The sequence below is a fragment of the Genypterus blacodes genome, unplaced genomic scaffold (assembly GCF_046128005.1).
Source record: "Genypterus blacodes isolate CSIRO-AG114 ecotype Tasmania unplaced genomic scaffold, CSIRO-AGI_Gbla_v1 ptg000021l_1, whole genome shotgun sequence".
NCBI lineage: Eukaryota > Metazoa > Chordata > Actinopteri > Ophidiiformes > Ophidiidae > Genypterus > Genypterus blacodes.
The window spans coordinates 10877456-10899775 of NW_027466834.1; the positions used below are offsets into that span (position 1 = coordinate 10877456).

The 22320-nt window shown below is 46.4% G+C and overlaps 1 long non-coding RNA gene across 1 annotated transcript in view; it reads left to right on the forward strand.

Annotated features, from left to right (window-relative positions):
* LOC142991784 (uncharacterized) overlaps positions 1-21001 on the forward strand; it is a 30356-nt gene extending 9355 nt beyond the window's left edge. Inside the window, exons 2-4 of the long non-coding RNA XR_012960994.1 lie at positions 5311-5393; positions 12458-12526; positions 19759-21001. This is a non-coding gene — a long non-coding RNA (uncharacterized LOC142991784). The remainder of the gene's footprint in view (positions 1-5310; positions 5394-12457; positions 12527-19758) is intronic.
* Positions 21002-22320: the final 1319 nt, after the last annotated feature.

The following is a 22320-nucleotide window of genomic DNA, read 5'->3' on the forward strand; positions in this document are numbered from 1 at the left end:
GAAATGGATCGAGTTTGATTATGAATATCGTTATATATTTGCATCAGATATTGATATGTATTTTTTTTTGTTTTTTAAGCTATGGTGCACCCTGTAATACTTGTGGTTAGTTTGTGTGTGTGTGTGTGTGTGTGTTTGGGTGTGTGTATGTGTGTGTGGCAGAAAGTGGTGGTCACAGTCAGTTGCCTGAGGTGACAGACAGGGTCAAAGGTCAGGTTGTCTTAATAAGTTGTGATGTTCTGCCCTGGGACCTCTGTCCCATGAGGGATAACCCCCTAATCGGCATTAGTTAATGTGTTAGTAATCTTTACCTTCTTAAAGCAAACAGCAGTGGAACATTCAATGGGCCTGCTTGGCCTCCCGTGTAACGCTTTTGACCTTGGGGTCATGGCCTTTGTTCCCCGCTCGATGGGGAGTGCCCTCAAAGGTCTCGGGTGTAATAGAGAAGTTGTTTAGACACGTGCGGGGCTTAAGCAAGACCACCTCACAGCCTCTGCTCCTGCTCCTGGAGATGGGAGTCACCAAGGTTTCGGTCCAGGTTCAGTGCTGAATTTGTGCTGATTTTGCTCCCGTGCCCCTGAACTTATCCTTTAGAACTGAGAGTGGTGTTTGCTGACCTAAACACCCCCCGCCCCCCCCCAAATAAAACACCCTAAACGCCTACCACCCCCTAGATGTTTGCAAATGACTGAGCACAGATATTATTTGTCTTTGTGGATCCCCTGCCACTACATTTTCATATTCCACCACCTCTCCTGCAGCCCCCCGAAACCAACTGGCATCTTAATTATGTGTCTCTGCTCCCTCTGTCTGACCTTTCACTAATACAGAGTTTTAGCATGGCTGAACAAAAACTCTCGATGACGCCACAGGCTGCTTAAATATAAACAGGATTTATGGTGTTTAACCGATCAGAATACATTTAGGATAATAAATCAGATTTTTATGTACAAACCTGCATATTCATTTGGGTAATGTGTGTAATATTCTTCGGTATCAAGTCCAAAAACAAACCTGGGGATATATATTTAATTTTTATGCACATTTTAAAAAAAGTCTTCAACTTTAGCTTGCAGGTTGTGTTCCCAGAATCCTCTGTGATGATGTCAGGCAGGATCAGTAACATGGAGCCGTCTGCCATTTTATTTCTCATTTTATTGTCAGTTGGCCCGATGAACTAATTCTGTAAGAAACGTATTTTGTTTTAGAGGCTTATTTCCCCTAAAGCAAATAAAAGAGAAAGTTTATTGTGTGTTTTCTGATTTTTCACTTCGATCTGAAAATATATCATATAGTAAAAAGTCAAAAGAAAATAAATAAATCACAGTTGTGGTTCAAAAGGAATTTAATCTTCAAGAGTTAAATGTATTTGCTGACAAAAAAAAACAAAAACACCAGTCAGTAAAGTATAATAAGCTTTAATTGTAGAACTACGCTATGGGCAATTATATGGAAATGCAGCTGAGGAACAATGTAGGAGAGCACAGTTGTTAAGAAGAAAAAAAAGAAAAGAAAAATTGGCAGGTCACCCAAAACCAAAACTGTATCCTGAGATGAACCTTTCACCATAATATGCACACTGAGCATAAATGCGTAACAGCTCTCTCCAAAATAAGAGCCCTCGTGCATTACCGCTTTATATACCGACGCCACCGTGAGAGAGGTGGCTTCCGCAATTGGTCCAAAACGCATGGCGAGATGTGACGTGCAGCTGCTCGCCTCCTCATAGGCTCCTATAGCTGCTGCCAATGCAAACGCCCGAAAACCCAGGTTTTGCGTCTCATTCAAGGGGAAGTGCCACGGCCAAGGAGGAAACGCCACTCCGGCAGCTTTTCTTTTTTCTTTTTTTACGACTTTGCTAAATCGGCGTAAACAATGCAGTGAGACTTCTTCCTGCACGTACACATGTGTGTGTTGGCCACCTGTGTTCGCACCCGAAAACCTGTCGAGCACAGAGGGAGCGAAAGAAGGGGAGAGAGAGAGCCATTATTTTGGAGCTGCTGGAAGTGAGGAAGGATAGCCGGCGAGGAGTGTGGGGTGGTGGCCGACACGCTATGAAAGCACCCTTCACACACTGTACAGCAGCCGCCGCAGCAGCAGCAGCCATGTTAGACAAATCTACACGAGCCTGAGCCCCACTAATACCACAGCGCCCTCCAAAACTAACACAAAGTTTTCAGAGTAAAAGCAAGAAAAGTTTCACCCCCACCTTTTTTTCCTCTCTTTCTCCCTGCTAGGCATGAAGTCCCCCTCTTTTATTCTCGGGCCGTTTTATAAAGAAGAAATGCAATCAAAATAGATCCGTAGTCACTCTTTTACAGATCCCCCTTCCTCCTTTTTCTTTCTCCCCCCGAGCTCCTGTAGTTCAAGGCCGAGGGGGGAAAAAAGTTAAAGCCACGAGCTCAGCCTTTTGCCGTGTTCAGAACCGGAGCCAAAAGAGGCAGGAAGTTGTTGTACAATAGCGTTACAGTAATCTGCCACAAATGGAAAAAGCCAAACGCTGATCGGCGAGTGGGGAAGGTGGCAGAACAGAGGCAAGAGGAGCGGGAGGGAGGGACAGAGAGGGAGAGGAAGGGAGAGAAAGCAGCGCGTGTGTGTGAGAGGGAACGGACATTAAAGCCAAGAATGATATAAAGTAAGATGGTGGGAACAGCCATGATGTTTCTCTACGCCTCTCTGACTCTTTCCCTCCCTGTTTCACTCAATCACATCGTCTTCTTTTTCTTCTTCCTCCATTTTAGATGGGACAAATCAGCGTCACGAGAGGGGGGGTGGTGGGGGTGAGAGGGGGGGGTGTTCTTTGCATTTTTTTTGTGAAGTGTTGGCAAGTGGCAGCTGTTCCCCCCCCTCCCCTTCCTCCCTCCCTCCCTCCCTCCCTCCCTCCAATCCAGCCACCCACCAAACCCTGAGCAAAAGCAGCAAAGTCTCACCCAAAACGCTTATCAGCCTTTTGACTTTGTGCCAAAATAGCTGCGAGGGTTCAGCGTTGGTGTTCGGCTCACTTTGTGACAGAGCCCGGGACGAGGAGGAGGAGGAGGTGGAGGAGGAGGAGGAGGAGGAGGAAGGCTCCCTAGCCGCGCGTTTCTTTACAGCGTTACTGAAATAAACACTGGCAGCTTATCTTTTTCCTGTGTATGCCCGCGTGTGTGTGTGTACCCGTGTGTGTGTGTGTGTGTATGTGTGCGTGCCGCTGGTCTTTTCTGTGCATTCACGCCAGTCACTGTGGCATGCTAAAGAGTTAATGCACGGCGAGAGGCTGTGCTCCCTTCAGAATGTGCTGCCAGGGCACAAGCGGCGCTACAGTGAGAGATAAGGTTAATAATTCAACCGGCTCTCAGCACTGTTGCATATTTCAGGGCTCCTGCAGCAGGCAGAGCCGTCCACGCTGATCGCCTGTGCGTTCTCTCTTTCCCTCTTTTCTTTACACGACTTCATATAGTGGCTGGGCTCGTGTACACTAGTATGGCGTGTGAGTGTGTGCACTGCGTCTGCGCGCTGCCGGAGGAGTGGATTTCTGTGTCATTCTTCCTCCTCCACCCCTCCCACACTTAGTGCTTTCCACCCTCTCTCTCTCTCTCTCTCTCTCTCTCTCTCTCTCCCTCGCTCTCTCTCCCACCCATTTTATACTCCCTCCCTTCCTCCCTCATTCTCCCTGTCTTCCGTGCAAATACAGTTCCTTGCCGTGTTGGACATGTGACGAAAAAGTGAGTGGTTTGTGCGCTCCGCCGCACCTCCTATTTCATCATCAGCAGAGCTTTTCTCCCCTTCACTGTGTGCTCGCTCGCTCTCTCCTCCTCCTCTCTTCCTCTCTCTTCCTCTCTCTCTCTCTCTCTCTCTCTCTCTCGCCCTCTCTCTCTCTCTTCTTTTTCTCGCCCCGTTTCATTTGCTCCCCTCTTTCTGCTCCAGCCACACGCAAGGGGGAGACTTAAGCTCTGCGAGGGAAAAAAGAAAAAAAAACTCTGCTGCTATTTCTACAGTCAGGGCCTCCCCACAGCCCGCCCTTCCACAGACGGAGCTTTTTTTTCACTACTTGCTGGATTTTAACCCTCTGCCTCCAACTGGCTGCACAGCAGCTCTGCAAAACCTGGCAACAAGTTGCTTTTAATGGGCCTTCTCTCACTTTTGACGCATCGATTTTTGCATCTCTTTGGATTTTCACGTTTTTCTTCAATTTTTCAATATTTCATTTTTCTTAAATATTCCGCGTGCTCTTGTTTTTACCCGTTGATGAGTTTTCCGGTCATATTTAATTCGGTTTCTCTCTTTTCGGGTGGAAATTCTTCGAGGTGGCGTCTCGCCACGTGATGGGCCTTGTTCCACCTGGAGGGCCACGGCGCCATTTCTGATGGTAACCTGCTTGCGGTGGGCTCGTGGTCCTGACCACCACTATGGATGACAAGCAGAGAATGTGACCAATATCTAAGCATGGTACACATCTGTGTGTTGAGGACATGTCCTTGTCAGCGCCAGGGTCTGGCATGAAGTGCCGCACCTCCCTCTTTACTGGCTCTCCTTCTCTTTTCTTCCCATGTCCTCTCTCTGTCTCTGTCTCTGTCTCTCGCTTGCCTTGTTCTCTCTCTCTCTCTCTCACACCAACTCTCCTATCAGGCGAGTGAGCGCTGTGCTGAATGGGAACTCGTTCCGGGACAGGTGCCAACTGCAAACAAATGCAATCAGAGAAAAAATTTAGTAATCCGAAATTTCCAAATTGTTGCAATGAGCCAGTCAGTAGTAGCCGTGTAAGGTCTGCCTCTACGCCGAGACTTTGAGGCATCTCTGCATGGTTTGAGGAAGTTTGAAACTGATTTTGCAGTCCAGGGTCTTGGTAAAGCAAAGGTTTGAACACTTTGCCACACTTCTCCTAGTGAAGGCATTTCATTGGGGAGGAGGGAGGGAGTAATGAGGGAGAGCAGCATATAGACTGCTGAATTATTCATGTGCCCAGCCAAGGCTGTGACTGGACTGGCTGTGCTATTTGCATGCATCAGACATGCTGTTTGTCTGTTTGCTAACATTCCTCATTCAAAGACTTGTTAACTAGCAGACAGGCTTAGCCAAAGCCTTGCAGACAGCCTCATGGCCTCCTATTGTCTCAGGCCTCGCCGGGCTCGGACCCAGCCAGGGGCAGGCGAGACACCGCAGCGCCGAGTTTGGGGCTCAGGCTGCGGATGGAAGAGAGAGGGAACTGAGCGTCGAGCTGAGATTGAGGCTGGAGCACGAGCTGAGGGCTGAGGCATGGCTGCAAAAAAGGGGACAGTCTGAGGGGAAATCACCAGCCGGGAGCTTATGGCTTTCTGCTCTTCTCAACAGACATGTGGATCTCCTGCAAAGCGGAAGAGCTGCTGAATTTCACATCCAGATCAGACATTCGCCATCTTTTCTGTAGATAACCGGTAAGTAATGTTGTTTTTCCTACGGGCAGGCTTGTGTGGGTTAAATTAAGTTTATCTGTGTGTTTACAGTCTCCGCTTCCAAATCTCACAGGCACGCTGTACAAATAAACACTAGTGTTCCATCACCTGACTGCACGTTCATAATGTAAATAAAACCAGACCTGTTTAATTTTCAAAACGGAGATAAACCCAGACGAGCTGGTGCGGTATAGGAACACACACTTCACTCGCAAAGTATGACAACAGCAATTCCAAACCCTACAGCTCTGAGAATGCTTCACATAACTTTTACATCCCCGGCCACCACCACCCAACCCCCCCTTCAGAAAACCAAGTTGTAAATTTAATATTGCAAAAACATGTTTACTCCAAAGCCATTCATCACACTTAGACCGCTGCCAGAATAATCCCACTTTGTGGCGATCGGTGGATGGCTGCAAGGACACGCTCGTGGAGGTGTTTGATGTGAGTGATGAGATTCGGGCTGTGTGTGTGTGTGTGAATGAGAGAGTGTGAAGGGTGAGCTGATTGATTTGAAAATCCAGACTCTCGGCTAATTCCCAGTAACAATGGTCTGCGTTTCTCTTTCTTCACGGTTGCTTTTTTTTTTTAAGCTTGTGTCTCGTTTGTAATTAATAAGATATTTGCCCTCGTACGCGTCATTTGCATTGGATCGGTTTCCTCTCCTATACTTTCCTTACCTTACTTCTTTGATGTGATCTACGCTCCGCTTTAAACGCTCAGAGGCAAGTGTGTATGAAAAGTGCTCCTCATAATCACTCTAATGCAAATGAACACATTATTCTTTTTTACAATTTAAGCCATCTAAAGTAGGAGCAACCCCTCCTCAAAGAGCTATAACGCTGTGTAAGCAGTCGTTAAGTGATTCCACCAGGAAAATAATGCATTGTAAATAGATTGGATAAGTTGCTTTGGCTCCCTTAACTCTTTGTCAGGTCTTTATCTTTATTACCTGAAATGAATGGCAAAAATCCATTGCCTTCTGTATTAGTGAATGAGTGTTTTGGCCTCTTCAACATCTATTATATACTACAACATGTTGATGTAATTTGTGAGGTTTTCAAGTACGAGCAGATGATTCACCCTTTTGTCTTTGTTTTGACATATTTTAGATGCTTAATATTTTAAACGAGCTGCGGTTTTCAAAGGAAACGTCGCTCCTTTTTGCCTCGTCTTGTGCTTCAGTTTGCTCGTGTGTGTGTGTGTGTGTGCTCAGCTGTTTATCTCGTTTTTTGTCTAAGCGTTTCCTCAAAATTCAACTTGAAATTCCTCACGCCAAACCTAAAACGTATTCCAAGCTTGAGGACGTGTATTATTTGATACTTAGGCGATGGTGTGCGCTGATATGAATATAAGCTGTGCTGGAGTAGCAGTGGACACATGGTTGTGGCTGGCAGAGGATCACACTGCTCCACCCCTGAGGCCTTTTTGGCAGTGGGTGGCAGTGTTCCAGGGGAGGGTTGCATGTTGAGAGGCAGATTGCAGAGTGGTAAGGGTTTGCAGTATTTCTCTCTCTCTCTCTCTCTCTCTCTCTCTCTCTCTCTCTCTCTCTCTCTCTCTCTCTCTCTCTCTGTAAGACTATACCTGACCAAGCCAACAGCCTGGTACAGCTCACAATGAGCCATACTGTGCACTCAAGCAGACGGCAGTACACAGCAATATACTGCATCTACACAAATACATGCATGTACACGTACACAACACAAAGCGCCGTGATAGTCGGCGTTTTCTCTGATATTAATATCTGATTTTTCTTATCTTTTTTTTTTTTACAATTCTGAACACAGCTGTTTTCTCTCTTGTTGTCTGCGTTTGGCTCTGGTGGTGTGAGTTAGACTTGAATCACAGAGTTTGGTGTTAAACAGCGTTTTGAAAGACATCAGGGGTCAAGATGTTTTTCATTTTTATTTGATTAATTTGACATAAACAGGCTGATGCTTCGTGATCACTTTGCCAAAGTTTTGTAAACTGCAGACAGTTTGCAGTTAACAGACGTACACAAACTTTTTCATAAACCAGAATGGGAAATGTAAAGATATTCTCTCATAGAGATCATGTAACAATATACTGATGTGTAAAAATATTCCACATTTGGTATTTGATTGACTCCTTATTTGTAGAATTATACTTCTACTTAATAATTGTAACAAGTTATCGTATGTAATTCACTTTTAAGTATTAGGGGGAAGTATTACTTGTTGCAACACGTGTTAAAATTGTACACAAAGATGTTGTGATTTATGTTAAGAGAAAAAAGTACTATATACACTACAAATACTTACATCCTATAAAGTACTGTAACTCACTTTCTGTTCGTAGGAATCCATTTTTTTTTTTATTTCATTAAATGAATATTATTATAAATACACAGTTAGTTCTCATTTTGCTTATTTTAGTGTGTGTGTGTGTGTGTGTGTGTGTGTGTGTGTGTGTGTGTGTGTGTGTGTGTGTTCGGCCATGCCCATTCATTTTTTTAAATCTTTAGGAATTGTTATATTTTTACATTTGTTTTCCCATCTTTAATAAGCAAACTCCATTATATTACATGTTTATTATTATAAGTTATTAGTATCATTTCATATATTCAATAAAGACACATTTAGATAGTGTCCATATTAGCTCAATGTCTTACATGAAATTGGCAGCCTTGACAAAAATGAATTTTATTTTATTTCAGTAGTAACAGTAAAAACGGATAGCAACATTCTTTTCTAATGTGTAGTTTTGTTGTAGAGTTATAATATAAAGTGTGTGTGTGTGTGTGTGTGTGTGTGTGTGTGTGTGTATTAGGCACTGGTATGTATGTTTTTACAGTACTACTGCAAGAAACAGTGAAAATGATTCGTCATTCACTCGTGAAATGGAGCTCAATTTGTTAAGTGGATGAATCGGTGTTTAAGGTGATGTGATTTTGTTTCCTTTATGAGGTCCCAGTGATGTTGTGGATTTCATCTCATTTCCTCCTGGCTAATATGAAATCCAGATTGGAGTGGTGAATGGGGGCCAAGTGAGCACTCCTTGTAAATATATTTCCTTTCCCTTATAATGAAGCCTCGTTTCTTTCTCCTGTTTTTACTCGCCGTCTCTTACATCCTCTCAAACCACAATCCCAGGGACTTACATGCACGTGAATTTAATGTCTTCACTACTTAGGAATTCTATTGTATATTCCCTTACCTGTTTTCACCAGTGCGGATAGGTTTATTGATTTGTTGATACCAAAATTATGCTAAATGTTTAGTGGTTTGGGACTGGCAAAGGGAAGAATCCATCAAAGATCCAGATCCAGGAATATATAATGGTTTTATAAGGATTTCTCAACTTCTTTTTTTGTGAATTTCTTCAGAAGTAACAAATCCATTTAATCTAAGGCTTAAGCATATCAGGGATATTTATATCATGACAGGCCGTCGATTGGTGCAAGACCAATTTTTGTTTGGACTTGTTCAGCCCTGGCAGAGGTATGCTCACTGACAAACACACTTCTATTTTACACCTTAAATCAACAGAGACGTTTATAGTTAATTTATTTAATTAACCCATAAGATAATATCTGTGACCGGTTCAAAGTCTTGAAACGAAATAACCTCAGAGTCGTTGTTGTTTGTGATCCCAGTCAGAATCTCACTGTGTAACTGCAGCATAAAGCACGGAGATATTTGGAGCAGACGCCTCCGTATTTGCCTTTTCTTCATCTCTCATAAGATGAAGTCCAATTGCAAACAGTAACAGCTGACACAATATTCATTTCAGTGGATCAGACTGAATTTAAGTATGTTAGGTAGGTAAGTACACTGTATTTTGCCTCCTTTGCTTTGGGTTGGGTTGGTTCTTTTAATATAGATCCTTTAGTTTGCCATGTTGGCCTCGCCCACCCTGAAGATAAGCTCATTACCACAATTGTACATTTCACCTCTTTGTAATTAAAAGTCCTGTTCTTGGGTGCTGGATTTTGGCATTGAGGCATCCTTTCTCCTTATTCATGTTGCACCTTGGCCACCCATAAGAACAGAGTACACAGTAGAAGGTCGGTGCGATGCCCTCACACCCAAGACCTGGGTTCAGTTCTGTCACTACCTGTTGAAATCTTTTAAAGGTGACTGTACATTCTGCAAATCCAGAGCCAGACCTTTACTAACCCTCTGATCAAGGCTTGTACTTTGTGCTTATCAGTAAGCACAATAAATCGCAGTTAAACGGCGATGAATAACAGACTGGTCAGCCTGGGAGTGTTTGATAGATGCTGGCCAGACTCCCTGCTGCCCTCCAGTCCTGTGGGTGCGGGGGAGCGGATCAGTGGACCCACAGTGGCCACTACAGGCCAGGCTGCACTCATACAGGAGCAGCAGTGTAATAGGAAGTAGGCCAGGCCTGAAAAGAGAGGCTGGGTAAAGAACCTGACACCCCGACACACACACACACACACACACACACTCACACACGCATATATACACAGTTTTTGCATTATTATGAACAGGCACATTTCAAGGCACAAACAAGGAACATAAAGCAATACATTAACACATGCTCTCACACACACACATAGGCATGCACACACTGTTTTTCCTCCCTCTCCTCTCCGATCATACATGGAAGCCATTAGTCCATTACCCCACTGACTACTGAGGATTGGGAGGCCATTTTATTCTCCTGCGTTAATCAGGATGTCAGCTGGGAGTGTCGTATGCAATTTGTCCACAAAACCACAGCGACTCCATAGAGATGGTGAACACACACTCATTATACAGACATAATATTGGACTGAGGAGAAATTTGGGATAGAGATGAAAGATGATGTGGATTTGACTCCCCCCCCCTCTGTTACTCTCCCTCTTCCTCCACACTTTTCCGAAACAAGACCTGTGGAACTTTGACACGATGGCCTTACGTCACACTCTGATTGGCTGAGAACAAGGAGGTTTTTCCCTCACAGTCGTTGGCCCAGGCTTCTTACACTCATTTACACAAAAAAAAGTCATAACTGTATCTCCAGTTTAATATACTCCCATCTAATAGATTAAACAGTGTAATCCTGCGAGCAGATGACCGAGCCCTCCGTGTGTTCCGGAGCCTTTGTATCCCGCAGCCTGTGGCGTCACGTGTGTGTCTCTCGGCACACGTCGTCAGAACAGATACTTGTTTTATGTACCTGCCAGACAAAGTGATTTTCCAGATAACGCAAGCTGAGCCCGCTCGAGTTTTCTTTTCCAGCGCTCGTATATTTCCTCTTGCTTTTTGGGCCTCTGCTGTCGCCAAGGCAATTTAGTCATAAAGTAAAGTGCAGAATCAGCAGAATTGCTCCCTTTTTTTTGGAGGTAGAGTGGGACGTGTTGAAAGGCTTCTGCAACTCTCAAACTAACAAAATGTTTCCCTTCGCTTCACCTCACCTCCAGTTTGTCATTTTCCTCTAAATTAAGTTACAGGAGCTTGAACTTGGATGAGTCGTAATGAATATCTGATGCACTTACTGATTCAATCACTACAATGTTACAATTCGTGGTGTCTTAGGCGTGTTCTTAACCGGTTTCCTTTCTAGATTCTTTACGCCCCGATGTAATCACGGAGGGACGAGCAATGACAGGATTTCTTTGTGCTTCACGTCGCTTCCCTTTGACACATGCAACCGTCCGTACAGCGCCGTACATTACATTGCCTTCTGCACACACTCACCCTGGCGTCATGAGTCATCAACGCGCGCACACACACACACACACATACACACGTGCTCGCGCGGCGCAGAGTGCAGCGAGTGCACAGCTCGGATATGAATCTCCCTCCATGGGCTGGAGGAGTTGGGTTACTCATGGGCCCATAAACATGTGCTGGCGGCGGGCCAAGGCACTGCACTGTAATTACAAACGTTCGAAACAATATATAAAGACCCTTCCCCGCAAGGCCATGTCCCGAGCTGCAATTAGCGTCCTTGTACAGAATTATCACCCTTCAGCTGCAGGGCAGAGTGGAGGCCTTTAATTGGCAGTGTCCCGTCTTGGTCTGGGGGAAAAGGACAACCTGCTACATCTCTCTTTCTCCTCTCTCTCTCTCTCTCTCTTTCTGCCTCCACAGTCTGAAATTTGACTAACGATGACTAACTACCTCTGTTTCTCCCTTTGTCTCCTTTCACCTCCATGCGATGATCCCTCTCCTCACACACTCGAGCTGCGTTTAACGCTGTAAAAGCCCCGTACGCGTCCTCTTGCGTGAACGCGAACATACTGTGCCGCATAGGCAGGAGACTTGATTTTTTTTATGCTCACAAGTACACACACATATGCACCACTTCACCCACGCACAGGACACTGTAGGGTTTCAGAAAAAATACTGTGCCAAAGTGTGTGCACATATGCAGTGAGTGGGTGCTTCTGGGCAAGGCCAAGGCCACGCCAGCGCTTGTGTGTTGGCGTTATGTGTGTGTGTGTGTGAGAGCATGCGGCAGTGAGAGTTGGCCGACGTAGAGGCCAGCAGAGAGGGTGCGGTGTGTTACATGTTCCACTAATGAGTTTCCTTGGCCAGGCAGGACTGTGGGGTGATCTTATTAGTAAACAGGCGAGAGAGAGGAGCCCTGCAGCCCTCTGCTCCAACCCATCACGCCCCCTACTGTCTGTTTCGCCCTCTCGCTCCGGCTTTCTTTTTCTTTTTATTGAAGAAAGCATCTGGCGTTACAATGAGCAATCCAGCTATGGGACAGTTGTTTTACATACAGAAGGGAAGAAAAGAAAAGGAGACAAAGAAGAGAACGATGAGAGCAAGGCTGTGTGACGTTCGTGTGAATTAAGGCAAAGAGACAAGAAACAGAGCGACAGCAACACGCCACATGGTGAAATGACAAGACAATGTAACCGTGGAGACTCAAATGACATCAGAGTTGCTTGTATGATGATCTCATATGCCAGCAGATTTCCACCTTACCAGCAGTCGCAAAACGCATCATTTGTTTTTTTCCGTTTTCTATTGGTTTCTCCTCCTTTCTCTGTGTCAGCCTCTGTAATTTGTTTGCCCACCGCTCTAAAATTCTCTCTCCGTCTTCCTCTTTTGTCTTGCAGGCGGCGAGCTGGTGTTTGACGGGTCTCAAGTCCTTGACAGACAGACAGACTGGCGTTTCCAGCAGCGTTGTAAGTACTATAATGTAATACAAATTGAATATGTTTGTAGTTAATGGCTCATTTTAATGCAGCGGTGTTGTCTTGCATTTAATTCCTTGAGATTGATTGTGTAACTTTCCTTAGTTGTGTGATTACAACCTTGTATTTTCCTTCTGTGAGTCCTTCAGTGAGTTCTAATATAAGCCTGTGTTATTGTGCCTTTTTATTCCATTCAAAAGGCCAAGTGGTCCCGATGGCTTATCACTGGCTCCAAACAATACGCCATCACTTACTGCCCGGGCACAGAAAAGAAGGGGGCGTATTCTTTAATTGTACGCTAGGTGTAGGACGCCTCGACTCCGGCTCCCTTAATTCACTCTTATGCTGGGGATTGTGTTAGAAAATGGCTGCCGCGTTCTGCCTTCCAGCTCTCAGCGCCGTGCCACCATTTTGTGCATCTCTTGCCAAAGTAGTCAGGTAGCAGGATGAAGAGGGGGGGAGCAGAAGTGGGCAGAGGAAGCTGGTTGCAACCGGGTGAAAGCTGGGTGAAGAAGCAAAATCCAGAACTGCGTGGACGGGGAGGAGGGAGGGAGAATTGGAGAAATGTGGCGGTCTGACGGGAGAATATACGATGACAGGAACATTTAATCTGATATTTTATATGGCAAGAGCCTTTTAAGTGCCGCCCTCTGAATGCATACAAACAAGCAGCCCCTCTGGACCCTCCCCGGCTCCTCTTCTCAAAGAAGCTGACCTTGGGCCCATGCCATAAACTGTTCTTTTCCGTTGGCGCAGAATGTGCTGGCATCGCCCGCAGCTGCACGACCCCCTTCCACCCTTTAACCTCCATCGCTCCTTCCGCCCCAGACTCCTCAACACCCACCGGCGGCCCTCCCCATAGCAACCACAGCCTGCTGACGGCCGCTCCGGAGCCGCAGCAGCTCTCGGTAAATGCTTGAACTACCCGTCTCCACCCGTACGTACACACAGTGTGCCGTTTCAGCTGCGGCTCGTCGGATGGAACGCTAAAACCTGTGACTCTAAGGAGCAGGAGTTTGTAACATATGCCCTCGGTAACCCCAGACACAACCCGGCAACCTCCAGCGCCTATAGTCAGTTGCCCCCCCCCCCCCGGCTCTGGTATTCTGTGTGTGCCAAGCGTTTCATTACATGCTCAGATGGCACTGAGATCCTCCCACACACACATATATCTCACACACATATGGGGTGTCATCTGCGTTAACTTAATGGCCCACTGATTAAACATACCTGAGTAATTACAGGAGGTTAGTATTGTATTAGGAGAGAAGGCTGACTTCCATACTGGTCTATACTGTATGGCTGTCCTGTATACGGCCTTCAGAGACATTTAAAGTGCTTTACTGTGTCAGCGTGTGTATCTACTGGCATGCAACCGACTTAGATCCTAGGTGCAAAATAGCCTCCATCCCTCCAGCGGCGACGGCCCGGTTCTGTTTATGAGCAGTGGCAGATAAACTCTCATCGAGGCTGACAGACAGTCTGTGGCCTCACTAACGGTTCAGGCTGCACTCTGTCCCCTTTGGCTCCACCACTCCTTTAATCTGCCCGTGTGTTTGCATATTGGACAGTGTGGCCTCCATATTGTGTTTATGGAATGAATTATGAATGTTATTGCATAACCATGGCTGGTTTCTAGGCCATGTCTTTATAGCATCTATCCAGAGACCCAAAGCATGAATACATTTACAAAGCCTATAGACCTCTTGGAAATGATACTATGAGGCCTGGCCCGCCTGCATTTGTTTATAGTTATATAGAGCAGATGGCCGTGCAACATGGTCACATATCACAGTGGCAGATTTGCTGGCAGCGCCACACGCACGGATACAAACACGTATAGGCAACAATATATGATGAGGAACCAAATCCACAGAGATCCATTCGGTGCTCGTATGTTCCGTCGCTCAGAGGGAACAGAATAATCCCTTTATCAGTGTACACATCGGTATTATCCCTGTTCGTCTTCATCATCTTCCTCATCTAATACCTGCTGCCATGTGAAAGCTTTTCAGTGTTGTATTTACAGCCGTGGCTTTCTGCTGTAGCTGCTAACTAGCCGCTGTGATCGGACTGCAGCCAGCTGTAGCCCGCCTGACTAACAAGCTCCTCAAGGTTACATACTGTACAGATCTCTGTCTGCCCAGTCTGCTCCTCTGTCTGTCAGCTCAACTTCATATCCAGGGAGAGGAGGTATTTGTCCCACCCTCTAAATATAGCTGGCGACAGATGCAGTTGGATGAGGGGCACTGCCCGGGCCGGAGAGGGGGCCGCCGCACGCCGCCGTCCAGGCAGGCAGGCCCCGAGCAGAGCCGCACAGGCAAACATGTCAGGACTATAGATCCTCCTGTAGACCTACAAGTCCCCCACCCCAGCTGCCACACGACACTGGGGGTCTCAGCTATTAGCATGGCAGCACAAACACTCAAGGCTGTCAGCAAAAACATTCATCACTGGAAAGATTCAACCTCATCAGCCTGAAATGAAACATGCATCAAAATGTGTTGGGACAGTTTCAGTGCTCAGGCCAAATATCCTGATCATGTCACGTGTGGCATTAGCATAGATTAAGAATAAAGTGCACTTGTAATGTAGTAATGCATGTGTCAAAGGCAGTCTAATGTATGCTAGAGTTCCATGAACACTTAATTAACAGCGATTAAAGTGTTGAAAGGAACTCTGTCCAGATATAGAAACTTAACCGATCCCCCAGCCAGCCCTACAGAAACAAGTCATTTCCTCGTGCCTGGTGTAAACTTCAAGCAGCCTTCACCTTAATGTGAGTGTGTGTATCTACATCTATGTGTATGTGACCGTATGCCGCGTGTCCGTGTGTGAGTGATGAGAAGCAGCTGGCAAGGTTGAGCTGAGTGGTCCGACTGAACTCCTGCTGTGTGCCCCGTCACTGCAATGATCGGGGGCATTTTTGTATCTCAAAGGGTAACTCCGCTGTGTGTGTGTGTGTGTGTGTGTGTGTGTGTGTGTGTGTGTGTGTGTGTGTGTGTGTGTGTGTGTGTGTGTGTGTGTGTGTGTGTGTGTGTGTGTGTGTGTGTGTGTGTGTGTTGGGGTTGCACTCGCATTCATACACACACAGCATCCACACTTTCACTACCTGTTTGTTAGTTGATTTGCACACACAAACATCATATGAGTGCAAATATATGTTTATGCATGCACACAGACCCAGAGGCTGGCACACACTCTCATGTACACACACACACACACACACATGCCCATAAACTCCCTTCTCTCTCTCTCTCTCCCCTCACACACGCTCTCACAGGCCATGCGAGCTCGATATCTGCCCCATGCCGAGGTGACGGGGAGGTCAGCCTGTCTGACTTTGAGCAGAATCCCCCCGTGGCTTGCCCCAGCCATCCCCCCTGGCATGTGTAACAGGACCTGCCCATCGTCCTCCTCCTCCTCCTCCTCCTCCTCCTGCTGCTGCCTCCCCGGGCCCTGGTATAAATAGATGGTCATGCTTGCTGTGCTGCCCTGAGGGGGCGGGTGGGAGCGGGGGGTCACGGAAGCCACAATACTCGCCTGTATAAGTGCTCTGCCATGTCTCCCGTCTGCACCCGGAGACCTTTTACTATTACTAACCGGGCGCACATGTACTGTACATACATACACACACACACACACACACACACACACACACACACACACACACACACACAGACGGCGTATGCATGCGAGGGACATGTGCGCGCAGATGTCTTGATCTCATTCTCCCTCCTTTTTTTGTTATTTTGTTCCCGCCGTGCACAAACGAAGTGTGTGTGGTGCTCGGGTAAAGGGCAGCTTACAGAGAGGATAAATCAGACTTATGAAGGGAAACATCGTGGCTCCAAATGTCACCGACCGGAGCGCGCCAGTAAAAAATGGAAAGACGAGGCGACGGCGGCGCACAGTGTGGGGTTAATGATGAGGTAATGGTGTTTTATGCGACGAGAGATAACAGTGAATATAAGGGGGGTTTGATCTGAATGGAGAAGTCTGGGGAGGAAGAAAGGATTGCATCATGAACTCTACACACACACACACACACACGCACACACACGCACACGCACACACACCTGTACCTGCTCATCCAGCACAGTAGCCCGAGAGTAGACGTGCACTCCTGATCCCTGAGCTTCGACTGAGAGACAAGGGTGACAGGTTAGATGGATGTTTTGTCACGTTTGGCTATCGGATGTAGAGGAGAAAGAGCTCAGTTTGGAAGCTGTTATTCCATCTTTCCATTGTTTACCCCGTGTTTGTTTGGCCGTCGTTTTCTTTAGTCAGCTCACATTAGGATTCATCGATCATCATTTCCTACTGCACCAAAAATGGATGTGACCTCCCGCGACACGGTATACACGCCACGTCTCATTTAGCATTTAGCACTAAGTGGGCGCCACTCAGAAGCTCTTTTGTCATACTCCGCACCGGGGAAAGAGCGAGACGTGCGGTTTGTTTTTAAAACGCCGCTTATGCTGGCGTTCGTAACGGCAGCTCGCTCTGCCTGAAAGACACAAGATGGCACGTAGGCGGAGGTGTGGAAACCTCGGGGCCGCGGTTTGAGGGTGAAGCAGTGCCAAACGGCGGTAACGCTTCCCCCCCCCTTCAGCAACTAAATCTGCCACTTATCCTCCCTTTCCGCCCTGGACTCTTGAACTCATCAACAATGGATTCGACGGACTGCGTCTCGTCCTACTCGTATGATGTCACCCACACGCTTGTGCAGAGGAGAATATTAATGTGTGTTGCCTCCTGGTTAACATCGGTGAGAGCATTAGTTTAGTTAGTCAGTGTGAATCGTCTTTCTTATCACAATCATGCTGCATTTCTCTGTTCTTCCACACACGTTTCATCATCGCTACACTTACAGAAACATCAGGAAAAGTTGCGCCGCCAACTGTTAGTCCTGGCTGACCCCTCCTCTCTGACCACAGACCCGGACCACCAGAGTCCCACAGATCACTTTACACGCTTACAGCACTCTGCTCCGTCTTACTATCGCTCCGGTGAAAGTCCGCTTCAGTATTGATTGATAGATAGTGTAGCACTTTGACTGAAGGGTGATTGAATTAAAGTGGGGTTTTGAAGCAGTGCTTGCCTTTTGCTGTGCACACTGAGGGAAACGGCAATGAGGTAAATAAATACCGTGGCTGGCTTTATTTTCCTCTAATGGCTGTGTGTGTGTGTGTGTGTGTGTGTGTGTGTGTGTGTGTGTGTGTGTGTGTGTGTGTGTGTGTGTGTGTGTGTGTGTGTGTGTGTGTGTGTGTGTGTGTGTGTGTGTGTGTGTGTGTGTGTGTGTGTGTGTGTGTGTGTGTGTGTGTGTGTGTGTGTGTGGTTGTATTTGTTTGTGACACTATGAGAGGATGAGGTGTAGAGAGCAGGGACGCAATCATATGAGCTGAACGTCTCAATCAGCCAATGGAAAGGGCGGAGGTCATAGATCGGCTGGGAGGGAGTTGTGGAACAGGATGATGGAAACTCGGGGTGGGGGGGTTCGGTCTCTCAGGCATCGTGTCTTCCGAGGAGACTTGAGATGGAAGCAGTGTGTGGGAAACAAGTTTGGAAAAGAAGGGATGAGAAGATGTCAAGCTGAGTCAAACCTAACTCTAACCTGAGTCATTGCTTGAGCTCCCCCTAAATCATTGAGGAGCCCAGACGTCTTGTTCCCAACTCGCACAATACTGCGTAAGAAAAGGCCCGGCGGAGGATGTTCCTCCTGCGTCAGTGGAGGAAATGCAGCCTGCCACAGGAGGAGCAGCAGATTCTTCTCTCCACCGCAGTGATTGAATCTGTCCTGTCATCATCCATCAGAGTTTGGTTTGGTTCCACCACAAAACGGGACAGAAATACAATACAGAGACAATAACCTCTGTGTACATGCTGAATATATAGAAATGTATATATTCTTCGTTGTATACTCTTCGTCCTTGGTAATATATTTTTGGATTGACTCTTTTCCTTCCTCTCTCTTTAGAAAGAGACTGTAAACTGGAGTGTCATTCCTTGTATGTGTGAGCGTACTTGGCCGATAAACCTGATTCCGATTCGGAAATAGGAGCGAAAATTACGTCACACCCCACAGCTAATGGAGGCGTGAGGCCGAAGAAGCGTATCGGTTACAGATACTGTGCTTTAAAGTGAGTGCTCACTGAGTTTGCACTTTGAAGGAGGCTGAATTTTCTGACAGATAAGCTCCTATTAAAGGAAGTGTTTAGATTGTATTGCATAACTGCGGTGCCTGATACAAGCACGGTGTGTGTAAGGGTACCAGCCTGTGTGTGTGTGTGTGTGTGTTAATATCTCCCTGTCATTGGCTGATACCAGCTGGCTTCACTTCAAAGCCGCAGCTTCCCTGGCCGTGCACTCTGCCGGTCAGGACCCCAGAGCCGTCCACTATATTAGATTGAAGTATGTCCAGTCAGCAGCCCGACACCGCGGCTCGACCTCCTTACCTTATGAAGTCTGACCGCTCACACCACTGAGGACAGACGTAGCACAGAGTGTGAGAGGAATACACAGAGAGAGAGAGAGAGAGAGAGAGAGAGAGAGCACAGCTAGATGACTCTTTAAACCTCATTTGCAGGTCAACAAGGGAGCAACTTTTTAAAACTTACATTCTCGTGTTTGCGCATTTGTTTAAGGATGATACAATATGTGTGTGTTACTGTGTGAATGTCTCCTAAGTTTACATGTGTGTTCTCTGTGCCACCCTGTCTCTGTGCTGCTGTGTGTGTGTGTGTGTGTGTGTGTGTGTGTGTGTGTGTGTGTGTGTGTGTGTGTGTGTGTGTGTTACAAGGGCGCATTTCCTTTGCATACTTAAAATGCAGTCATCCGGTGCTGTAAGTAAGGCGGTGTTGAATAATGCAGAGCGCCTCAGACTCACCACTGAGCAGACACAATGGGACCTCTCAGCTCAAGACATGCCGTTCTCGTATTGTGCCGCGCTGTGTACATTTGTGTCCTTCGCAGGTATAATAATATTAGCGTAGCTGTACATTCTAACAGAGATTAGCCCAGCGTGATCCCTTTGTGCTTTGTCACAGAAGCCCCTAAACGTACAGATACACAGCGTTTCATAGAAAGGATCCGCATACTAGAATCTCTCATGCTGATTGATCTCACAGAAGGAAAATCTCCAAAGTCATCACGTTTGGATGTATTTCTCCATTTCCCTTTGCTGCTAAAGTAACCAGGTTCTCCTTGGGGTATATTTTCAGACGGAGGCTTGCCTGACCCGCTGCTGGAGCCGTGATGGAGGGAGGAAGGGAGGGAGGAGGCGATGGGGGCCGGCGTTCATCTCCTTCGCCGCACGTTACAGAGCAGGTGAGAAGCATTAGTGGCGATGGCAGCTGCGGCCCTCTGCTCCGCACATGTGGGCCAGCTTCGCCCACTCTTCACAGCCGTCCCCCCTTCATGTTTAACACTCTCCTCTCTGAGCTATAGAAACTATCTGAACCCTTATTAGTTATTGAAATAGTTATTTAAGAGCCGCATTTGAATATGGAAAACGTATTTGTTTGCGCGGACGCAAGTGGTTTGTTGCGTCATTTGAATGTCCCTCCTCGTGAACCGGATGACCCGACACGTTGAGTTCGGAGAGGACAGTCTCATTGGCCAGGACAGTGACATGTGTCTTCCTGTTTGTATGACTCCTAACCACTGTTTTGTTTTCCCATGGTATGTGTGTCAGAGCAGGTTACCTGTGTGAACGGGAAGCAGGGAGGACTGCTGTGTTTAAAGACTGTCCTTTGGGGTGAGGTAGTAGGTTGTATAGTTTTAGGGTCGTACCCTTCCTGTCAGATGACTATACAACTTACTGTCTTTCCTGAAGTGGCTGTAATGTCGTCTGATTCCTTTTCTGGGAGCTTTTATCGGTTGATCGGCGTTGGAGTGTTTACACAGTGACAGTGTTTGATGAGTGCAAGTATGATTTCCTTTTTCTTTGTTATGATGCATATTTTCTGCTTAAGTCTGTGAAGTTGTGCTGGATGTCTTTGTGTGCAGTTAGTGTTATTTATTATGAATAAATAAAAAGTGTCCTTGTTTCTTTGGCCTGACAATAGTACTGATGATGAGTTGCAATATTAGTCACGTGTAGAAATCTGCAGTGTTGGTATCCACCACATTCCTCTCCTCACACCAAAGATCACAAAGCACTAGGACCTTGTGATGTTCGTACGGGGTGAGGTAGTAGGTTGTGTGGTTTCAGGGTAGTGATTTTGCCCAATCAGGAGATAACTATACAACCTACTGCCTTCCCTGAAGGGCAGCGATACTACACCAAACAGCCAGCAGGGGGGGTGTCACGAGCATGGCATTCATCAACAAATCAAACCAGGTTAACTGTCTGACCCTGAGCCTGAGCCAAAGAAAGAAGAAAGACGAGTATCAGGTAAAGGTCTTTGTATTTGATTTTGTCTTTTCTGATTAAAATCGTAATAAAAGTGATGTGAGAACTCAGCTTGTCTTTGATGTGTCATTAATACGCAGTATATGAAAGTTAACTAAAGAAGTTTGTAATAATCCCTTCCGTTCTGGGAGCAGGCAGCAGCACAGACGTGACCTAAAATGCAAAGAGCAGAGCAGACGGTGAGGAAAGGCATGGCACAGTCTCAACTCCTTGGCTCCAGCATGATTCATGTGGCAACAGATGATAGTTACAGTATTCTATCACTCTGGCCAGCACCTCACATAAACACACATACACACACATAGATGCCGGAGTGAGCGCCAGCGGGTATTGTGCCAACGCGGACATCAGACATGCATCACTGTCTGAGATTGCGGCCCCATATCTCCCATATCTCCTATCAAGGTCAAAGCAGGGGGATTGTCACTCAGAGTGAAAGCCCTCGCTCACCCCTGTACCTTCACTCATCAGCCATACATAACCAGCCATCAAGTATGTTATCATCTAGATTTCTACGGCACACATATAGTTTGCAGATGCTTCAGTCGCTTGCATGTTTCACACAAATGCCAATCATGCCAAAGTGGAACAGTTGAACCGTCTCGCACTAGTTAAACATTCACCAAATGTCTCTGACACAATGAGACGGATTATGTGACAAATCGCAGGATGAGTACACTGTGACACTGCAGGATGGAAAGAAATGCACCAATGTGTCCTGCCTGTCTTTGGCCAGCCTCGGGTTTATTTATACGGAGGCTGCACCCTGTGTACTTGTCCCCCACCAGCCACCATATTGAATTGTTGTGAGACTTGGCCCTGCAGATAGAGGAAAGTGAGCTGAATATTAAGCCTGCTGAGACACTGGCTCTGTGTTCATCCTGTCTTTGGGGTGCATCTCTGATGTCTGTTCTCCATACGTGGCCTAACTACTCCACCAAAAAAAACATTGCAAAGATTGGACTCCCACCCCAGGATGTTATTTATTCATGCAACACAGGATCAATGAGAGGCTTTTGGGATTTAGTCTGACATTTACGAGTCAGAATTCAATAATATACTGTTGTTTTCAACGGTGTTGCCAGGATTTTTTAAACAATAACTCCCACTTCACTGCTTTTTTCAGCCTTTACATGATGTCAGCCTTACAAATGGAATAGTATTGATTCATGTGTGTGTGGACTGGATCCTAGATCAGTGTCCTGAAACAAAATGCCTCACATGTCTAACTGGATTCAGGCTTGTAATACATTTGCCCTGATGATAAAAGAATATAATAATAATAATAATAATAATAATAATATATAATGGTCTGTCTAGTAATTTGAGGCACGAGGACAAGATATAAATCCGGTTTATTCCAGTATTC